At 35.8% G+C, this 22,762-nt stretch overlaps 1 pseudogene; it reads left to right on the top strand.

Moving 5' to 3' along the window:
* Positions 1 to 800: 800 nt before the first annotated feature.
* On the top strand, positions 801 to 5,803 carry LOC132229595 (acyl-CoA synthetase short-chain family member 3, mitochondrial-like; annotated as a pseudogene).
* Positions 5,804 to 22,762: the final 16,959 nt, after the last annotated feature.

The following is a 22,762-nucleotide window of genomic DNA, read 5'->3' as shown; positions in this document are numbered from 1 at the left end:
AGCATATGAAATGTATATGCATAGAAAGAAAGAAATGAAACTGGCTTTATTCACAAATGACGTGGTTGTTTATGGAGAAAATCCCAAAGTCTATAGAAATCTCTTGAACTAATGAGTACAAAACAAGTTCACAAAATATAAGGTTACTATATAAAAGATGATTTATTATAAATTAGGCATGAACAACTAGAAATTAAAATGTAAGAGATTACAATAGTACCCCAAAGAGAAATATTTAACTATAAATCTAACAAAATTAACATAGGATCTATGTAAAGTAAATTATGAAACTGATGAAAAATCAAGAAAGATCTGAAAAGTTGGAGATATAGTCTGGGTTCACAGTCTGGAAAACTCAATATTGTCAAGAGGTCAATTTATTTTTTTTTCAATTTGATCTATACATTCAACAAATCAATAAAAAAATCACAGCAAGTTATTTTCTAATCTATTTAAATATTTATTTTTGGGAAATAATTTAAAAACTTGACTTCAATTAGAATACTGACTCAAATTGACTTTAAAAAAAAGTTATTATGCCAGTTTTAACAAGTTCACAAAATAAACTATATGCCTAAAAATACTGGGGTCTTTGCCTAGCATGGTTGCTCAATTGATTGGAGCATCATCCCATATACCAAAAGGTTGAGTTTGATTCCTGGTCAGGGCAGATACCTAAGTTGCAGTTTTGATCCCTGCTTGGTTTAGCATAGCAGATGTATTTATTAAAATACACATTCTTTTAAAGGGCAGAAATAGATTTTCTATTTAGTCAATGACATCTCCCGGCATGAAAAATTATGATTTGGGATGACAACATGCAAAAAATGAAGGCCCGGTGTTTAGGAAATATTGTGGTAAGCCCATTACCCCTGGGGGCTTTTTCAAGACTCTGGAAGAATCAGGAAGCATTCAAGCATTTATACTTTGAAAAATTTCCTAGATACTATGACACCATACATGCTGGCTACATGGATGAAAAAGGGTAGTTGAATGTTATGTCTCAAATTGATTATATGATAAATGTTGCTGGTCACAGGATTTCTGCAGGTGTCATTGAAGAGTCAGTCCTTTCCCATGGCACTGTGGCTGACTGTGCTGTTGTTGACAAGGAATATCCTTTGAAAGGTCATGTCCCTTTAGCCCTCTGTGTATTGAGAAAAGGTTTAAATATAACAGAGGGACAAGTTTTAGAAGGAATTGTGAAACAGGTTAGTCAAGGCACTGGCCCTGTGGCTACTTTTCGAAATGCAGTGTTTATCAGTTACCCAAAACTAGATCTGGCAAAATTCCCAGGTTGACTCTGTCTGCCCTAGTCAATGGCATCCCTTATAAGGTAAGGCCTACAATTGAAGACCCCAGCATAGCATGTTTTAAAAATCCTCACCCAAGGATATGTTTTTAATTGATTTTCAGAAAGAGAAGGAGAAAGAGAGAAAGAGAGAGAGAGAGAGAGAGATCTGAGAAAATGCCACAACAAAGAGGAACCTAAGGTGACATGATAACTAAATATGTGTGGTATTGGATGGCATCCAGGAACAGGAAAAAAAAAAAAAACACACACAAAACAAAATCTCACATTAAATAAAAACTTAAAAAATCTGAATAAAATATATACTTAGTTAAAAATAATGTATCAGTCCCTAACCGGTTTGGCTCATTGGATGGAATGTTGGCCTGCAGACTGGGGGTTCCCGGGTTGATTCCGGTCAGGGGCATGTACCTTGGTTGTGAGCACATCCCTGATAGGGAGTGTGCAGGAGGCAGCTGATTGATGTTTCTCTCTCATCAATGTTTCTAATGCTCTATCCCTCTCTCCCTCTCTGTAAAAAATCAATTAAATATATTTAAAAAATTAAAAAAATAATGTGTCAGTATTGGTGTGGCAAATACATCATAAAAATGTAATAATAGGGGAATGGCATGGACTCTGTACTATTCTGCAATTTTTCTGTAAATCTTACACTATTATAAAATAAAAATTCCCCAAATAAATGCTCATGTTTCAGGTATTTTACCAAGTTTAATTAATATAGAAAATATTAATCATCACACTTCATTTTCCTCTCCCTTGTTTTTAATCAATGTGTACTTTAAAGGAAAGCATATCTTTGGATGTCTATTGCTCAAAATACAAAATTTTCATGAGGAATATGAATGTATGTAAAGGTAACAAATCTTTAATAAATTAGTTCAAGTAATTTGAATATTTAGCTGAACACTACACTGCATATACTTTATAAAGTGCTTTGTTACCATTTATAGCCTTTGTAAAAATCTCAAGCTGGGGAGCAGCCGTTTTGTCTATTTGTATCAATTTATCAGTAAAGCCATGCAAGTGGATGCTTAAGATAAGACTGTGAGTCAAAGATTGTAATAGGTACCTGTAACACAGATGAAAACAATAGTGATTGTTTTTTGTTTTGTTTGTTCATTGTGTTTGTTTTCTGAGAGGGAGAGTAAGTTTGGTTATTTTTCTTTGTACAGATATTTTGAAAACTGGTCTTGAGACCATCTTAAATAGTTTATAATACACTTACTAAAGGTCACACTGCAATAATCTAATCCAAGGAGATGATGAGCTTGAGTTCGGTAGACAGGTCAGCCCTTCATAGCTGAGTGGATGCTATTCCCAACACATTAGTGTCTGTCTCATCTTGCAGCTCTAGATTTTTTCTTTTCTTCTTTTTTTTTAATACTTGTTGAAATTAAATTTATTGGGGTAACATTGCTTAATAAGATTATATAGGTTCCAAATGTAAATTTCTATGATACATGATCTATATATTGCATTGTATGACCACCACCCAAATCATCTATCACCATATGTTTGCCCTCCTTAACACTTTAATACTCCCACCCCCTTCCCTCTGATAACCACTGTGCTGTTGTCTGTATCTATGTATTTCAGATATATATCCCACATATGAGTGAAAGCATATGGGTTTTAGATTTTTTGTGACTGACTTATTTCACTTAGCATAATATTTTCAAGATCCATCCATGTTGTTGCAAAGGGCAGTATTTCATCATATGACTGAGTAGTATTTCATAGTATTTATGTGCCACATCTTCTTTATCCAATCCTCTATTGAAGGACATTAGTTGTTCCCATGTTTTGGCCACCATGAATAGTGCTGCAATGAATCTAGGGGTGCATATATCTTTATGAATAAATGTTTTTGAGTTTTTCAGGTAGATACACAGAGGAGGAGTTGTTGGGTCATATGGTAATTCTAGTCTTAAATTTTTTGAGGAACCACCATACTATTTTCTATGGTGGCTATACCAGTTAATATTCCCACCAGCAGTGAATGAGGGTTCCTTTTTCTCCACAACCTCTCCAACATTTATTACTTATCTTGTTGATAATAACCATTCTAATAGGTGTGAGATGGTATCTCATTGCAGTTTTGAATTGCATTTCCCTAATAGCTAGTGAGGTTGAACATATTTTTACATATCTGTTGGCCATTTGTACATCTTCTTGGGAGAAGTGTCTGTTCAGGTCCTCTGCCCATTTTTGAATTGGATTGTTTGTTTGGTGTTGAGTTGTACAAGTTCTTTATATATTTTGGATATGAACTCTTTGTCAGAGCTGTTTCACCATTGAATATGATACTGGCTGGGGGTTTATTATATATGCCCTTTATTATATTGAGGTGCTTTCCTTCTATACCCATTTTATTCAGCATTTTAATCATAAATGCATGTAGTATCTTATCAAATGCTTTCTGATACAAGGAATCTGTGGTAGCTATCCTTTTTTTCTCCCATTGTTCAATTGTTCAGTCTTTACCCTCTCAAATTCAGAACGCAGTGCATTTATATATTATATTTTGTGATTTTATTACATTCCATTTTAAAATAATATAGAATTTATTTTTATTCATGGAATAAGAAAAGGCCCTATTTTTTCACCATGACCATTGCCTATTTTTAGCCTATTGCATTGTAAGTTATGTCACATTCCTATTGAAATGAAGTGTAACCTAAATTTAAAAATGTAAGCATGGAGAAGAAAAGAAAGTAAATAGGAAAAGATATAAAGAAAAAGAAAATACAAAGGTAGGCAAAGAAAGTAAAATGAAGGGAGAGAAAAAATACAGAACAGAAGGAGAGAAAAGAGAAAAAGAAAGAGCAAAATCAAAAAGTCTTTCAGAAGTATTTTATATTTGTTGAAATGAATGTCAAGTTCCTAAGGAGACAACTTAAAAAAAAAACCAAGCTCATAGAAACAGAGATCAGCCAGAGGTGGTGGGTAGGGGGTAAAAATATATTCCAACTCTAGTTGAAAATATGTATAAAGGATCACACAGAAGAATTAAATATACTTCTAAAATATTTTTCTAATAATCAGAAACAGCAGTAATAGAGGGATTGTACAAAAAATAACTTATATACCTACACTGAGTTGATCCAGACAAAAGAGGGAAAATACAACAGAACAGTTAAGTATGCCAATAACAGGCTTAAGCCATCATTTCTCAGTCCCCTTTATTCAAGCCAGGTTTAGGTTCCTCTTTCTTGAGGAACTCAATTCTTGGGATGTGAGGGTATCACCCAAGATCAATTCAAGAAAATGTCTCTCTAGGTAGTTCTACAAGGTGCAGCTGTGAAGGAATCATGGAATTACAATAATTTTCATAGATCCAATGAGACTTCATTGACAGCTGGAGACACCATAGAATGTTAGAGCTAGAAACAAAGAATAAATTCATTTTAACAACCCTAACATTCAGATAAGGAAGCAGAGGTCCTAAGATGGGGAATGAAGAAGAATGACTGGTCCAATGTGAGACAGTAAGTTAATGTCAAAGCCAGAATCCTGTTCTCCTGAATAGCCCCCATCAAACTGATGGTAGATGCGCCAGTTAAGTAAAATCACAATGTACTCTATAGAACTTTTGTTGGTTCTGTATATATAGTTGATTTCACCCATGCAGTAGAAAGCATTATATTTCATTTGACTGAAAAAGTTTTCCAGAAGACTGAAAGTCTGAAAAGGTAACTTTTCTGAGGTTTAAAGCTAGCAAGTAGCAGAGCTTGTATTTAAACCCATGTCATCTGATTCCCAGTTCAAAATATTTAACTGTTTGTATTATTCTGTGTGGCAGGAGAGTAGAAAGGTAGAGGACAGGAGTCAAGGATTACCATTACATTACACATGAAAAACCCAAGGATTTTCACTAATAAAAACACAAAGATACAGTAATATAGAAGTTTAGAAAACTCCCTGTTTTCAATATCCACCCTCCTCTCTTTCTTCCTGTCCCATAATGTAGGTAATAATATCTAAAGCAGTCCATTTGTGTAAATATTACTTTAACAAAGAGATGAACTACTAGAAAGAGTTTTCCAATAATTCAAGTCAGAATCTCCTCATGTGTATGACCTTAAGACATTTAAAAAATCGCAACTGCCATGAAGAGCTTGATCATCTAAATGTACTTAGCCTTTTTGGGATCATAAATCTTTGGAAGAAAATTTAATAAAAATGATCAAAACTCTCAAAAAATGCCATTTTGACACACTTGCATATACAAGCAATTCATGAAAACCACGGAAGCCCAACAAACCTCAAAATTTTAGGTGTAGAAATTTTGTTTTAGGACAAACTCTGCCACTAAATAAATGTATGACTTAGAATAAGTTAAATAAACTTCAGCATCTCAGTTGGCTACTATAAGTGATAGATTTTTATGTTGGCTACTCTGTCATTCTGTTGCTGACAGATACAGCAAAGTATGGTGGAAAGTATTCCAGGACTCAGGAAACTCCATTTGCCTTTGGAGATGTGTGACTCAGGGAGGTTACTTCCTCTCTCTGGGGCTTTGTTTCTGCAATTGTAGAGTGAGAAATTAATACAAGATGACCTGTAATATATATTTTATCTCTAATGTTTTGAGATTCTTAATTTAGGGAAGAGTAATGTGGGGCAGGAAACAGCTTTATCTTCCTAATAAGCACATAGAGCTGAAATCACCCGCTCTAAACAGAAATCCTGCTATGACCTCTCAAGCTACCAATTACATAGGCAAGGCATCTACTTGCTCCTGGCTAGGTGTGACAGGTGAGTAGGAATGCCGTAGCTGTGGATCACAGTTTTTTTGACCAGCTCCCTTACCAAACTTTGTGGCCATAAACCCCTGGAGGACTGAATCCTATCAGCAGCCACATCTTCACTTGCTATGGAGCACAGTGATAAGGACTCAATTGCATTTTAGGAGAGGATGAATCAGGAAGTAATTTCAGAACTAGAGGAAACTAAACAGCTGTTCTTGGATAGAGGGGTGTTATAGCCAATACTTTTAGTGTCAGAGTGTGTGTAAACAGCATCCCAAGTGTCTATCTGCAATTAAGGAAGTTTCCCCAGGCACAAAAGAACTGGAATAAATCTTTCTTATCTTAGGAAAAAATCACACCCTGTGGTTACATTCACTGATAACATTTCTACATTTTTGAGACCTGGAGATCTGGATACTTGAGTTTAATTATATCCCTTTCTAGGTCTGAAGTTATTCATTTCTACAGTTGGTAGAGGGTGAGGGGAGGTTACCTTTAAGGCATTTTACAGATTCAAGATTTTAAATGTATTTTTTTCAAAACCCAAAATATTTCTTTAAATGCAATCCTCTAACCCCCAATTCTTTCTAAAAAAAAACAAAAACAAAAACAAAACAACAACAACAACAACAACAAAACACACAAAACAGTCATTGAATCTTATTTCTGAACTTTTTGATATAGCCATTGCTTCACTTTGCCTATAATAAAAAGGTATAATAGATTAAGCAAATTGCAACCTTTCAGACCACAGTGAACTGAAAGTTTCTTTGTAATGAAAATAAAATAAAAAGCAATAACACACTCTAATCTTTACAGATATCCTTCCAAAGAGATCTCCAATTGTTTGCTTCATACTTTATAAGTTTACTCAGTTAACAGGCATTTTGTGGACACCTACTACATCCCAGAGCATGTGTATAAGACACCATTTCTGCTCTCAATACACCTATGGTAGAGGAGAAGCTCCTGAAATAATGACAACACAAGCACACAGTCTATCACAGAGTTTTAGAATTTGAAGGCACTTTAAAGGGCATTTAGTGTAACCCCTACCCACCCCCAATTTGAAGCTTGATATTTCTTTATAGTAGCCCTGCCGTGTGGTTGTCTTGATATTCATTGGTCAACTCAGATAATTGTGAATCTCACTATTTCTTGTAGCAGCCCGCTTCATTTTCATTTCTAATTTCAAATTCCTTTGAAATTATACAATGGCACAGTTTAGGTTTCCAATTTACAAAGAAGTATAGATGTCAAGGAAGAGCAGAGCTTGGAAGAGGCCATCAAAGTCATGCCACAGGCTGGCATCAAGGTTAAAAGACTGATATCTGATACAGAGATGAAGTCCTTCAAAATAGTCAAGTGTTTGTTTGTTTTTTCATTTTTTTGTCTTGGTTTTTCCATATCTAAAATGAAAGGGTTAGATTGTGTAAATGGAAAGCTTTACATATGCATGAACACTAGCCTAGGAAATATTGGAACAGTTCTGTTTCATCACAACTATGTGGAATCAAGTGAGCCAATAAAGGACCATGGACTTGGAGTGATCCTACTTTTTCACACTCTATTAAACCTAACTGAAGACTCTTCTCTGACCAATGAATGATGAGACTTATTTTTCCCAACTGTAGATAGACCTATAGATTACTTCTCCCTTATTCAGATAGTGAATTTTCAGTCTTTTATTAGCTCAATTACCACAAATCTCCTATTTTTAGCACTTAAAAACCCTGATCTTTCCTTCAGTAAACCTGTCAGTGAATTATTTTACTGGTAGTGTGTTCCCTTACCTGAAAAGATAGTGAATTTTGTAATTATTTTTAGCTTTTGGGTTTTTGTTAAATTATTTTTTTTCAATTAGGTAGACTCTAAAATTCTATATAGTTGTAGCTGTTCATGAATTTTTATTTCTGAAGGAGCCACAGTCAAGGCCACCTGCAATTCACTCTTTGAAAGCCAGAATGTGAAGGTCTATGTTCCCAAAAAATCAAGGACATTCTGCTTTCTCGTGTCTCAGTTTCTTTGAATGGAATTTCCATATTGCCCTTGAGTGAGTCCTGCTCCCAGCCTCTCTTGTTAAGATTACTCATTCTCTTGGAGGAGGAGACAATGAAAAGATTGGTTCTAAAATATTTTTTTTTTTTGTCTCATAAAAGAAACAAGTAAGAATTCAGGAGACAAACTTAGAAATCAGTGCCTGGGATGGACCTGGGCCTGGACACTCAGAGCACATTCTTACCTGGCTTTCTTTCCTCTCCTGGAAGCACTAGTCCAGTGATGGCGAACCTATGACACGTGAGTCAAAGGTGACACACGAACTCATTTTTTTGGTTGATTTTTCTTTGTTAAACGTCATTTAAATATATAAAATAAATATCAAAAATATGTCTTTGTTTTACTATGGTTGCAAATATCAAAAAATATCTATATGTGACACAGCACCAGAGTTAAGTTAGGGTTTTTCAAAATGCTGACACGCCAAGTTCAAAAGGTTCGCCATCACTGCACTAATCACAGCTTTGCACCCTCTTTCCATGTCCTTCTACCAAAAAATTTAGAAATTCTACAACCAAACTCCTCATTTTTAGGGGGAAAACTGTGACTCAGAAATGTGAAGTGCAACATTCAAGGCTGCTGATTTACTTGATGCAAATCAAGGCTAGACTATGGAGTCTCTGGTTTCTAAAGCTGTGCTCTTCTCACTGCTCCTTTCTCCTTTTCCCTGCTCATTTATGTTTTAGTATGATAGTCTCATAGGGTGCGTGTATGTGTGTGTGTGTGTGTGTGTGTGTGTTCATATTGTCTCCAGGGAGTTGCTTTTCATGAAAGGAGAAATATATTACCTCTGGTTTACCCCTTAACCTTTTAAAGGTTAAGACCCCTGAAAAGACACAAATGCATTGAATAAATATTGTTCCTAAATTTCCAATTTTATATAAAAAACAACTAAGAAAGGATGACTTTTTTTAAATTTTTTCTTCTGTCCTCTTTCCCATCCTTCCCTCTTTCTTTCATTGAACACATACTTACTGAAGACAAACTATGAACCAGTCCTGGAAATAGGCTCCAGGGAAGTTGTTATAACATTTATGGAACACACAGAAGACCATGTCCTACAAGAGAGGTTCAAAATAAACACTACAGGAATTCAGAGAGAGACCTGAAAGTGGCAGGTGGGATCTGAAAAGTTTCATCTGACTGGGTCTTAGAAAATAGAGGAAGCTGGATAACAAAAATAAAAGTAGGAGGGGAAAGAAGGCAATACTGGATATAATAAACAGAAAACAAACAAACAAACAAAAAAACTGTTGGAAATATTCAAAACAAAATGAGGCCAAGCAAGAAACACATGAAGGGGACAAAAGCAGGAAGAGAAATGAAAAAAGAGACAATATCTCTAGTCTATTTGGCTCTTGGTCTTTTTACAAACTCTAACTCATCCAAGCCCCTGAAAATCCTCTTCACATCCTTTTCTTCACTCTTGCCACCCCCATGCAATCTCCTCCTCTTTCTGGGGGTCCATTCTGTGCTATGATAATCTAGTCACTGGTCCCTATCTTTGGTTATATTGAAACTGGTGGCCTGGTGCACGAAATTCGTGCGGGGGGGGGGGGGGGTGTCCCTTAGCCTGGCCTGCACCCTCTCCAATCTGGGACCCCTCAGGGGATGTCCGACTGCTGGTTTAGGATCGGGCTTAAACCGGCAGTCAGACATCCCTCTCACAATCCAGGACCCCTGGCTCCTAACCACTCACCTGCCTGCCTGCCTGATTGACCTTAACCACTCTGCCTGCTGACCTGCTCTCCCCCAACTGCCCCTCCACTGGCCTTCTCACTCCCAACTGTGCCCCCCTTGCTGGCCTGTTTGCCCCCAACTGCCTCCCCCCCCGCTGGCCTGCTTGCCCCCAACCCCCCCCCCCCCCCCCCGCCGGCCTGATTTCCCTTAACCACCTCTGCCTCGGCCCCACCACCATGGCTTTGTCTGGAAGGATGTCCGGAAGGTCTCCTGGTCTAATTAGCATATTAGCCTTTTATTAGTATAGAGGCCTGGTGCACAGGTGGGGGCTGCCTGATCTTCCCTGAAAGGGGTCCCAAATCAGGATGGGGGTTCCCTTGGGGGGTGGGGCCAGCCTGGGTGAGGAGCCTGGGGTGGTTTGCAGGCCAGCCACACCCCCAGTGGGGTGGGGGTACCCGCTGGGGGGGTGGCCAGCTTAGATGAGGTTCTGAGGACTGTTTTCAGGCTGGCCACAGCCCCATTGGGGTAGGGGTCCCCGCTGGAGGATGTGGCTGGCCTGGTCAAGGGGCTAATGGCCTTTTGCAGGCTGGCCATGCCCCATTGAGGTGAGGGTTCCCGTTGGGGGGCATGGCTGGCCTGGGCGAGGGACTAAAGGCCATTTTTGGGGTGGTTTGCAGGCTGTCCCAGCCCCTGGCTTTGTTCGGAAGGTCTCCTGGTCTAATTAGCATATTACTCTTTTATTAGTATAGATAATCTCATATTTTTAGGGGCTGCTTATCATTTTCTTAACATTCTATTAGGCTGTCTTCATTTCTAGTTTGCCTGGGTCTGTCATACTTCATAGTCTTTATTATTTTCTTCTTTTTAAACAAGTATTATACTCTGTATAATACATTAGTACATTCTCATCATAGAAATTCAAATAATACAGAAGATTATAGAGCAAGACATCAGGGATGCCCATTACCCACTCTCACTCCTCCTCACAGTTATCATTATTAACAAATACTTTTCTATTTTTATGTCTATATCCATATTTCTTTAAACTCCCATTTCCTGAGAGTAAATAGTTGTATAATATCCTGAAGATTAAGTCTATAGTCCTTATCATCACCCACAGGGAGACACATTTTCCTCTGACCTAATCTACTCTCACTTTTTGCCATCGTCCTCAGACATGCAAAATTACCCCTAATTCACAAAACACAGCCCTATCCATACTTATGTGCCTACTTACATATAGTTCCTGCTTTCTGAAATTCCCTTCCCACCATTTTTGACTTCCTATAGTGGAGTTGGTCACATTGTCTGTATTACATTCAAATTTTCCCGTCTTGCTGTTTATCACAGCATTTATAATGTGTATGACAACTGTTTGATTAACTATCTCTCTTCCTTATAGGATGTTAGCTTTTTGAAGACAAAGAACATATCTTGCTCAGCTGCGTATTCCTGGCACCTAGCAAAATACCTGGCACACTATAGGTGTCAAATAAATGTTGAGTTACTGAATGGAAGAATTAAAAATAAAAGGAAAGCATTTATTTTGGACAAGATGGCCCTATAACAGTGACTTTCAACTGGTGTGCTGCAAGAATTTTTTAAAATATATTTTATTGATTTTTTACAGAGAGGAAGGGAGAGGGATAGAGAGCCAGAAACATCGATGAGAGAGAAACATCGATCAGCTGCCTCCTGCACACCTCCTACTGGGGACGTGCCCACAACCAAGGTAAATGCCCTTGACAGGAATCGAACCTGGGATCTTTCAGTCCACAAACCGACACTCTATCCACTGAGCCAAACTGGTTAGGGCCTGCAAGAATTTTTGAAACATGCAATACCTGACCATTTAGCTGGGGCACTGGCCTCTTTCCCCTTAGATTGTCAAATAAAAAAAATGATAACAGCCAATACAAAATAGCTGTTAGGTGTAAATGCCTGTCTTAAACTATAAATATATAGGTCATATAATAGAGTTGCACCTTATTGGTCATGTCACATAATAAGGCTGCATCTGATTGGTTAAATCTTGGTACCAATCCTCATATACAAGTATAGGCACCTGATTTTTTGAAAAGTCACTTTGGAGCAAAAAGGGTAGGTAATTATATTATTATTTTTTGTAAATCAATCAAAATTATACCTGTTTTTTTTGTGGGGATTTTTTGGGTCAGATATGCAAAAAAATATATATTTTGGTATACTGAAGAATTTTAATAATTAGTTTATGTGTACCATGAGATGAAAAAGGTTGAAAATTGTTGCCCTGTAGTCATGAGGTGTTGTCACAATTATAGAGGAACACCACATCACACTATGAGTTCTCTTTCACCCACTCACACTGTATATTTATAGTCCTAATGATATTTCATCAACTGCTTTCCTGCTATTGAAACTGCAAATGTCTAGAGTGAAATCAAATCTTGTTAGTCTCCAAAATTTTGAATATACAACCTTACTGATCCTGGGTGACATGTCTGGATTCTACAGATTTCCTTCTGGTGAGAACATCGGGCGCTTTAACACTTTGAGAGCAGGTGCTGAGTTATTATTCCTGGTCATGCAAGACAGAGATTCTAGAAATTCAGAAGCAGTGAGCAGGGGTACGACTGGCAGGCTACTGTGATGACTTCATGTTCAAGTATAAAGAGGAGAGCATGTTCCCAATGAAGCAACAGAGGATGAAGTCATCCTCTGGGTAGTGTTTGGGAACAGAAGTTGTCCAACTATATGATAAGATATTCAATATGCTACATATGATAGGGGATGGAACTGGTTCACTGGTTGCTGAGAAAAAATAAAGCCCTTCATGTGTTAGAAATGGCATTTCTCCTGTATCCTACTCTGTCTGCTGCTCTGGCATCTTGTATTTCATCAACTGAGTTTTCAAAGAAAGATTTTCTCCAAGTGAACCAAATAAGTTTAGCATGTGTTATGAATTATCAAAGCCTTGCACAGATGGTAGGGGCTTCCCAAGACAGCAGAAGGTAGTAAATGTGGCTTTGTTCTGGCTCTGCTACTGACTAGCCATAACGCATTGGGCAACTTTCATAATTGTTCTATTTTCTCATGAATACAATGGAGGTAATAATAGTATCTATCTCATGCAGTGGTTGTTAAGCTTAAATGAGTAGATACATATAAAGCACTTAGTACAATGTCTGGCACACAGCTATCCAATATGAATTAGATATTATTTTGTTCTTTTTAGGTTTATATAAGCAGTAAGAGTTGAGCCTTAGAATAAAATAACCCTAGGCTTGTATCTCAGCTTCACATGCCAGTTCTGATCCACCACACATTATGGAGACTCATCTGAAACTCTGTGTGTCTACCTACATTCTGTTTCAAGGCTTTCTCTGATGCTATAAGAATCTGCTCAGCCTAGATAAGCAAAGAGTGTTAGAGGACTTCATGCTCTAGTCTTCATTCTGTTAGCAGAAGATTCTTGGACACATTCTGTATGTCCCTCAGGAGATCCTGGTGAAAACAAGCCCCCAGTGCCCACAGCAGTAACCTTAATAAATCACTTTATATTGACTCTCACTGCTTCCCTAACTTTTTTTCCTATGTACTTCCTCCCTGGAATCATCACCCAAGTAAACTACCAACAATCAAGTCCTTGTCTCAGACTATGCTTTTCAGGGAACCTTAATTAAGACACTTGAGATCCTCATTCCAAACAATAAGGGCAAGTATGATTTTTAGAGTTACACAAATTTAGGTGGATGGTCCAGGAGCCAATGGGCCCTAGTTAGAAGACCTGGATCATGCTAATTCCTTTTCTTCAAAAAAGAATCTTTCACTTTAACATACTCTGGGATCATTTGCGACTTCTGTAGAGATCTGGGATACAATAAATAGGCACACTGGTGTATTTTAGTATCCATACAATGTTTACCACTTCTTATCTTCAGAATATATTGGTAAATACAAGACTAAAGAAGGCTGGTTTTCTAACCATTATAAAAATTAGTCTTTATTCATTACAGCAATTATATTTTGTTGGCTTTCTTCAAAGCCTTGCCTGTGATTTCTTTGTTACTTAAATATTAGCACAAACATTTCTGTATCTTATTACTCATAATTATGATAACAAAATTACTTCCATTTGCTGAGCTGTCACGTACAGGCTCTATGCCAATTACTTTACATATTATATTTCTAATTCTATTAACAACACATCTGAAAATGGATTCTAGTAATGAAATAGTTTAAGCTAAGTAAACTGCAGAAGAGCATTAGATGATGGAATTGTGGGTTTGTTTTTGTTTTTACCCCAGAATGTCAGACAATAAAACATGTAAATTTCTCTCATCAGTGTTTGAATATACTTGTGTATTTTGTTAAATTTACTCCTAAGAATTTTGTGATTTTATTTTTATACTAGTGTAATATTATTCATTTTTGATTATTTATTAAGTATATACTGAAAGAAAATGGATTTTAGAAAAGTTTATACTATGTGACCTTGCTAAACTTGTTTATTCTAATGGGCTGTTTTTGTAAATTCCTTAGGAATTTCTTTGGTTTACTTTATATGTTTCCAATCATTATGATTTATTTCATTGATTAATTTATTTTGATTTATTTTCCTGACTAGAACCTCAAGAATAATGTTGAATATAATTGGCAAGACCACACTTTTCTTTTTCCCCTCTTAAGAGGAAACAATACAATGTTTCATTAAGTAGGGTGTTAGTTGAAGGTTTTTTTGTAGACGCCTTTTGTCATACTGAGGGAATCTCTTCCTCCCTAGACTTATCACAGAAGAATGTTTAATTCTGTCAAACACGTTTTCTGCAGCTGCTCAGATGATAATGATATTTCCCTTTTAATTTGATAATATGGTAAATGAAATAGATTGATTTTCAAATTTTTAATAAACCTTGAATTTCTGGGGTAAAACAACTTAGTCATTAAATGTTAGTTTATGTGCTGCTAGATTTGATATGTTAGTATTTTTTATTAGGATGTTGCCTTCATGTTCATGAGATATAATGTATCTTTTTTGGTAATGTTTTTACCATAATTTGGCATCAGGAATATGCTTTTTCATACAATGCTTTAGGGATAGTATATTTATCCTCTATATTCTGAAAAAAATTATGTAAGATCATTATTACTTCTTGTTTAATTTATTGTTAGATTCATCAATGAAACTATCTGGGTCTAGAGTTTTCTCCATGGGACTGTCTTTGATAACACACGTTCAATTTATTTAATAAATTTAAGCTGTTTAAAACTTTATATTTCTCTGTGAGTCAATTATAGTCTTTTACATTTTTCTAAAAATATGTCATTTCATCTAAGTTATTGAAATTATTGGCATAAAGGTGTTCATAACTTTCCCATATTACTGTTTCACTGTCTTTAGGATCTCTTGTGATATCCTTTCTTTTACTCCTGATATTGGCTTTTGTGATTTTTTTTCTTGATTAGTCATACTAGAGATTGAATGTTTTATTAATTATATAAAAATGTGTTGCCGAAACCGGTTTGGCTCAGTGGATAGAGCGTCGGCCTGCGGACTGAAGGGTCCCAGGTTCGATTCCGGTCAAGGGCATGTACCTGGGTTGTGGGCATATCCCCAGTAGGAGATGTGCAGGAGGCAGCTGATCGATGTTTCTCTCTCATCGATGTTTCTAACTCTCTATCTCTCTCCCTTCCTCTCTGTAAAAAATCAATAAAATATATTTTAAAAAAAATGTGTTGGCTTGTTTAATGTTGCTAATGCTGATTTTTGCTTGCATCTTAATTTTCTCTTTTCTTTTTTTAAGGCTTCAATTTGCTCTACACTTTCTATCATTTAATGTAGAAACATATTATTTACTTTAAACATTTATTAAAAAATATAGATATTTAAAACTATAAATTTTCCTATATACTATGTTGATTTTATCCCAATTATTTATCATGTCTGGTGCTCTTAATTATTTCATCTATATTTGCATTCCTATCTTGTATAATTTCTTTTTAGCTTGAAAAATTTCCATTAACATTTTTGTTGTTAGTATAGGCTTGTTAACAACAAATTCTCCACATTTTTTTCTTCTGAAAATGTCTTTATATCACCATTGTTTTTTCAAAATATTTTCAATTAGTATAGAATTCTGGTTTAGCAGGATATATTTTTGTTTTGTTTCATTTTTAGTTAATATTGTTTTTTCTTTTGTTGTTTAAAAGTTGCCATTTTAGGGGACTCTTTCCCCTCCCAATGTGGGAGTCTGTTCTGTGGGACTCTTTTCCCCTCCCCATGTGGGAGTCTGTACCTGTTCTTCAATAAAATTTCCACTTTTGCTATAAAAAAGTTGCCATTTTATTGTCTTATGGCTCCCATTTTTCTAATTCAAATTCAGTCATATTTTATATTGTTCCCTGAATAAAGTTCTTCTACTTTCTCTGGTGTCTTTTATGATTTCTCTTTATTTTGGGCTTTTCTAAATGTATTTAAGTGTGGTTTTCTTTGTATTTTTCTGCTTGGCACTTTTTTAGGTTTTTTTAAAGGATTCATAACATACATTTTTCTTAAAATTTGGGGACATTTTAGCCATTACTTATTTAAATAGTTTTCTCATCCATTCTCAGTTTCTTTTTCTTCATGAATTTTAATCAAATATTTATAATATCCTTTGATATCATCCCATATGCCCTTGACATACTGTTAGTTTCTCTTCAATCTTTTTTTTTTTTTCATATTGGATAATCTCTATTTATTTGCTTCAAGTCTATTGATACTTTCTTCTCCCATCTCCAGTCTTCTGTAAAGCTCATATGGTGGATTTTAAAAATTTCAATTATTACGTATTTTAATTTTAGATTTTTTATTTTGTTTCCTTTTATATTTTTTTTATTTTTCTTCTTAGATTCACTCACATGTCTATCATTAAGTCTATATTTTCTTTTATCCCTTGATATCACTCATTATAGCTCCCTAAATTTTTGTTTGTTTGTTTGTGAAATCAAACCTTAGGGCAATCTCAAAGTCTGTTGATACTGACTTTTTTTTTTCTTCTAATTGTATAAGGTGATTTTATACTGGTAATTAGGGGTGATATAATTTAGATATATGGATTTTGTTATTTTTCTCTGAAGATTGTGGGTATTTTTACAAACAAGCTGCTCAATTACTGAATATTTTCTTGAACTTATATTAGCATAGTTTGATACTTTGTTAGGAATACATTGCATAGTGCCTAAAGTATTTCTCAAGTTCTTCTAACTTGGTTAGACTTAACCTATAAACTCTGCATCTTCTGTGGATATTATCAATTCTTAATTTTAGGCATTAAAAATAGTATAGAGTAGACTTCACTCTAGGACAGGAGTCAACAAACTATGGCCTGTGGGTCAACCTGACCAACATTAGGTTATTTTATAATTAGTTTTATTGGAGCAGAGTCACACCTATTGATTTATATGGTGCTTTCATACCACAGAAGCAGAGTTGAGTTGTTATAACAGAGACTATGTGGAACAGAGACCTTAAAAATTTACTCTCTGGCCCTTTGCAGAAAAAGTGTGCTGATGTCTGTTCTAGGGCATCATGACATCTTATGAAGGCATGGCCTTTCTGATATCTCAGCTGAATACTCAGGATAATAACAATCTCTCTCCACTCTGTCTAGTTTTAGGGCATCAATGTTTTCCAAAAGTACACAGCCTGCAGACTCTCTGTTCTGCTCTCATTTGTGGAGCACTCGCTTGCTTTTAAGTCTCACAATAGTCTCTCTCATCTTGTGCTCGGGAAGCTCAGCACTTAGCCAGAGACGTGATAGAAGCACCTGTGCAATTTTTTAAAACCCCACTCAGCAAAATTCACTCCTCCAGGGTGCCTTCTTTCCTACAGATTCCAGCTGCTACAGCAACTCTCAGTTCTGCTCTGCACTCTAACTTCTGTGGACCTCAGTGATCTGCTTAGGTCTCAGCTTCCTCTGTCACTGTTTAAGAAATGGTTCCCAGGCAGGGAGCCTGGACAATCATGGAACACGCTTCATGAGTTTTCTTTCTTTCAAGTATTGCAAACTTGCATTATTTGTTGTACTATACTTCAAAAAGTTTTCTCATATGTTTTGTCCACATGTGTTTGTATATGGTCACAAACATAAGTTTCACTATTGTCACTTTAAAATACCAAATCCAGTTTTTGCCTATACTTATGACTGAGTAAATCCATAAAGACATTTACCTTTTAATAGATATTGAGACAATTATAGGATTATACTCAGATTATGAAACTAGAGAACCGTTCATATAAAATAATCTTAAATTTAGGATAATGCATAAATCTATTTTTCTCATAAGCTACAAAGAATTTCTTTACCTGCCTTCCCTGATATCTCAAAAAGATAAATTAAAACAAAGGATAAAAAAATATTGCATTATCTATTATTTTATTCTGTTTACCTATTCTAAATCACTTATTAATATTCATGATCACATTTCTCTCTTTCCTTTCACTAGAATATTGGAATTCAAACTACAGGTTGCCTTTAAACACTTCCAATTTTATTGTTTTTGTTAGAATATGCAACATTATTCTTACCATAAAAATCTATTTACTATTCTCTGTCTCTCTGTTGCATAGAAGAAATCATTACCCCACCATGAACCGGTAATCATTCTTTGGTACTAGTTGTTATTATTTTTGTGTGACACTTTTTAGGCGTTTTTGAGTTAATGTAGAGTGTTTACTTCTTCCTTATCAACTAAAATGGAATTTTTCTGTTGAAAAGTCATATTATAATGGTATAAAACCAGATCATGTGTTATTTCTATAACTATTAGAATGTCCAAGGAATTGGAAGAATGATGTTAAATGCTACTCATTAGTTTTTAATTGGATATATGCTTACTTATAATATAGTTGATATGTATGTTATGACAATAAACAGTCTCCAAAAATAAGAATGGTCTAGTAAATATTTAAATAACAGAATTCTCATGTCACTTGCTTTGTTAAAGAAAATATACTTATTTTCCGTTAGATATCAGATATTCTTCATTAGTAGGCACAATTATAGGAATATATATTTTCAGTTTCATACTTTTTAAAAAGTTTCTCTCTGGTTATGTTTCACATAAAGAACTTAGGTTCAAATAACACTTTCATATACTGGAGGCTATAATTAAGTCAAAGTTGTACTTAAAATAAAAAAGACAAGCTTTTAAAATAGAAGTGCTAATAAGACCTTAAGTGAACTTTCCTGACTTGGCTGTAGAAATTAGCTGACTTTTATCTATAAAAGGGTAAATGGTATATATATATATATATATATATATATATATATATATATATATATATATATATATATATTAGTTAGGTTACTTTCTGTTGCAAGTAATAGACATCCCAATTAAAGATGGCTTTAAAATACTGTATTTTTTACATAACATGATGTATAAAGTATGATTCAAAAATTATTTTCAGTGGTTCAGTTACATGATCAAGGACTGAAATTCTCTTCTTCCTTCTCTGTCATCCTAAGCATGTTGGCTTCTGCCCTCAGATATGTCCCCTTATACTGGTAGTTTCAAGCAACATATAATGGATACAAGTATCACATCTACATCATGCCCAAGTTGCTTAGACTCAAATCTATTTGAGATTTTTACATAGAACGTACCAAACTGGGGTGTGATCTTATGCAAAAACATTTTATCATAAATACAAGATTATAATATCAAACAAGCCTTAATTGTATGGCTGGAAGGGGTCAATTTTTTGTGAAATTCTTATTTCCCAACAATATGTTGATACATGTTTAAGAACTGGATTTCTTAAGGGGGGGAAATCCCTGAATTGTAGCATATGTCAATTCCCATTGTGTAACTACTGTAACCATGACCAAGTTTAAGTTATAAAAATAGTGCCATTGAATGCAGTATTGAGAAGAGATGGGTAGCAGCACTCTCTTATAAGGAGTAGTTTCACCTGACAAATGCAATTAGTATAAACCTAACGAGCAGAAGCAGCAGTAAAACAATTAAGTTGATAAATGTGATTATTGTTTTCTTTGTCTGTAATGTTATGTATTTAGTTTTCAGTTTTTAAACTTTAATTTTAATATTGGTTTTGTTTAACAATTGAAACAAAATTTTTAAAATTTAATAACTTGCTGCTCTTAGCAGGTATGAGCTAGCTGCACTGCAGCAAACCACTGTTTCTCCACCAGCCATTTTCCATCTGCCTTTAATAAAATTATAGCCTTATACCACGTGCACACATAAAAAGTTAAAGATTATATTAAACATCTTGCAAAAAGAAATGTTACTATTGCATTCATTATAAAAGTAAGTGTAACTTTATTATATTTAATAACCAAGGCAGAAAATTGAGCAATAGCCTGAGATCACTAAAATATTTTATAAACTAAAATAGAACAAAAACAGTATCTATAATAATAAAAGTGTAATATGTTAATTAGACCAGGCAGCCAAATGACCTTCCAGACATCTTTCTGGACGACCTTCCAGATGAAGCCATGGTGGGGGCCAAGGCAGAGACAGTTAGGGGCGATCAGGCAGGCAAGTGAGTAGTTAGGAGCGATCAGGCAGGCAGGCAAGTGGTTAGGGGCAATCAGACAGGCAGGCAGGTGAGCAGTTAGGAGCCAGTGGTCCTGGATTGCGAGAGGGATGTCCAACTGCCTGTTTAAGCCCGATCCCAAAGGGGATTGAGCCTAAACTGACAGTCGGACATCCCCTGGGGGGTCCTGTATTGCAAGAGGGTGCAGGCTGGGCTGAGGGACCCCTCTCCATGCACAAATTTCATGAACCGATCCTCTAGTAAATTATAAAGTCTTATTATACCATTTTGCTGATATTTGATCAAGAGAAAGCTTAAAATATAGTATCTTGAATAAAATACAGGGCCAGAGGTCTTGAATTCTGAGTCAATGTTCCTTAACCTAGCTCCTTAACCTAGCTCTGGTTCCTATGTGATGCTGGTCAAGGCATAATGTATCACAGGGCATTATTTTTCTCAGATAATAGAGAATCAAGATCAGATCATCTTGATGGTCTACTCTGGCTTTAAAGTTTGTCATTATGTTTGTTTAAAAAAACTTTGAGTATAACTCTTCTAACCTTTATGTTTCCCATTTATAAAAAACAAAATGATGTGAGTAATGAAATAGATCCTCAGTAAATGATTTGTTGAATTTATGTTGACTAATGTTGCTGGGTATTTTATTGTTGTTGGCATGTTTATTATTGTTTTACTTTTCTATTACCCTCTCCCCAAAACTCCAAGTTCTTTAAAGGAAGATCTTATGGAGAGGAGATAAAGAAGGTAAAAGAATATAGTTTTGGGGAACAGTCAGACCTGAGTTTAAAGGCCAAATACATGGCTCACTCTATGTATAGGCTTGGACAAGTAATGTAGTCTCTCTGAGTCTCCATGTTGTTAGGTCTTTAAAATATTTTGAGAATTAAATGAGCTAAATCATTTAGTATGCATTTAATAAGTGTATATTTTTTCTGGTATCCAAAGCACATATTGTGCTTTGTACAATAAGCTTCTAACATTGTGCTTGGCACATATTAGAAACCTATTGTTGTTAAGTGCATAAGTGAATTAAAGAATGAAAAGGAAAGAATGAATGAAACATTCAACTTATGAATTAGATATTTTAGTTTTTCTTGCTTAGAACTGACACTGACAGTCTTTTAGATCTATAGCAGCTCATCCTTGTGGACTGTGAGGAATAGTACAAAAGATATAAGTTGAGACACTTTGGTCTTTCTGTAAATTTATTCCTGTGAGTCTCAGTTTCCTCCACTGATGAAATTACACGGACTTCATGGTTTTTTTTGCCAATTTTAAGTCCTTTCAGATTCTATCCTATATTTTAACTATGATCTCTCTTCTATAGAACTCAAATAGTGCTTTAAAAACCATTTGTGTATTTTACTGATATTTGTAAACATTAGTGAAGGTCTCCACAGAATGACTATCCAAACTACAGAAATCAGCAGGGCAAGAGGATCTTAACCATTTTATAAGTAATAGATGCTTTTCAAAATTTGGCCAAGATCATTAACTTGTACCCTATCAAAATACCCATTTTGCAAAAATGGATTTTACAAATAATTTCAGGGCCTTATATAAGCCACAGACTCCTCATTTTACACAGAAAAAATATGGGTCCAAGAAAATCTCTTAGTGGTCAAATTTGGATTCCAATTAGGTTTCCTCATCTTCACTAACATTCTCTTTACATGTTTAAGAATCTGAAGTAAAGAACCACTCTCCCTGCTAAACAAAAACATAGCAAAACAAATAAACTTCCTATCTGTAAAGGCAGATAAGAAGTAATATATGTTTTAAAAATACTTTCCTTTTGTTCAATGACTTTAATTTTAGAATGGGGGTACAGAATAAAACTTTTTATTTACTCAATCACTTATTTATAATACTAGTGGCCCAGTGCACAAAATTCGTGCATGGGGGGCTGGTTCCCACAGCCCAGCCTGCACCCTCTCCAATCGGGGACCCCTTGGGGAATGTCCGACTGCTGGTTTAGGCCCGATCCCACAGGGATCAGATATCCTTCTTGCAATCTGGGATCTCTGGCTCCTAAATGCTTACCTGCCTGCCTGCTGGATCGCCCCTAACTGCCCTCTCCTGCTGGCCTGATCTCACCCCTAACTGCTCTTCCATGCCTGCCTGATCACCCCTACCTGCCTCTGCCTGCTTGGTCGCCCTCAACTGCCCTCCCCTGCTGGCCTGATCTCACCCCCAACTGCCCTCCCCTGTGGGCCTGATCTCACCCTCAACTGCCCTCCCCTGTCAGCCTGAATCTGCCCCCAACGGCCCTCCTCTGCTGGCCTGATCTCACCCCCAACTGCCCTCCCCTGTGGGCCTGATCTCACCCTCAACTGCCCTCCCCTGTCAGCCTGAATCTGCCCCCAACGGCCCTCCTCTGCTGGCCTGATCTCACCCCCAACTGCCCTC

The sequence above is a fragment of the Myotis daubentonii genome, chromosome 3 (assembly GCF_963259705.1).
Source record: "Myotis daubentonii chromosome 3, mMyoDau2.1, whole genome shotgun sequence".
In the NCBI taxonomy this organism is placed as follows: Eukaryota; Metazoa; Chordata; class Mammalia; order Chiroptera; family Vespertilionidae; genus Myotis; species Myotis daubentonii.
Note: the sequence above shows the minus strand (reverse complement) of the source record. Positions and strands in the feature narration are given on the sequence as shown.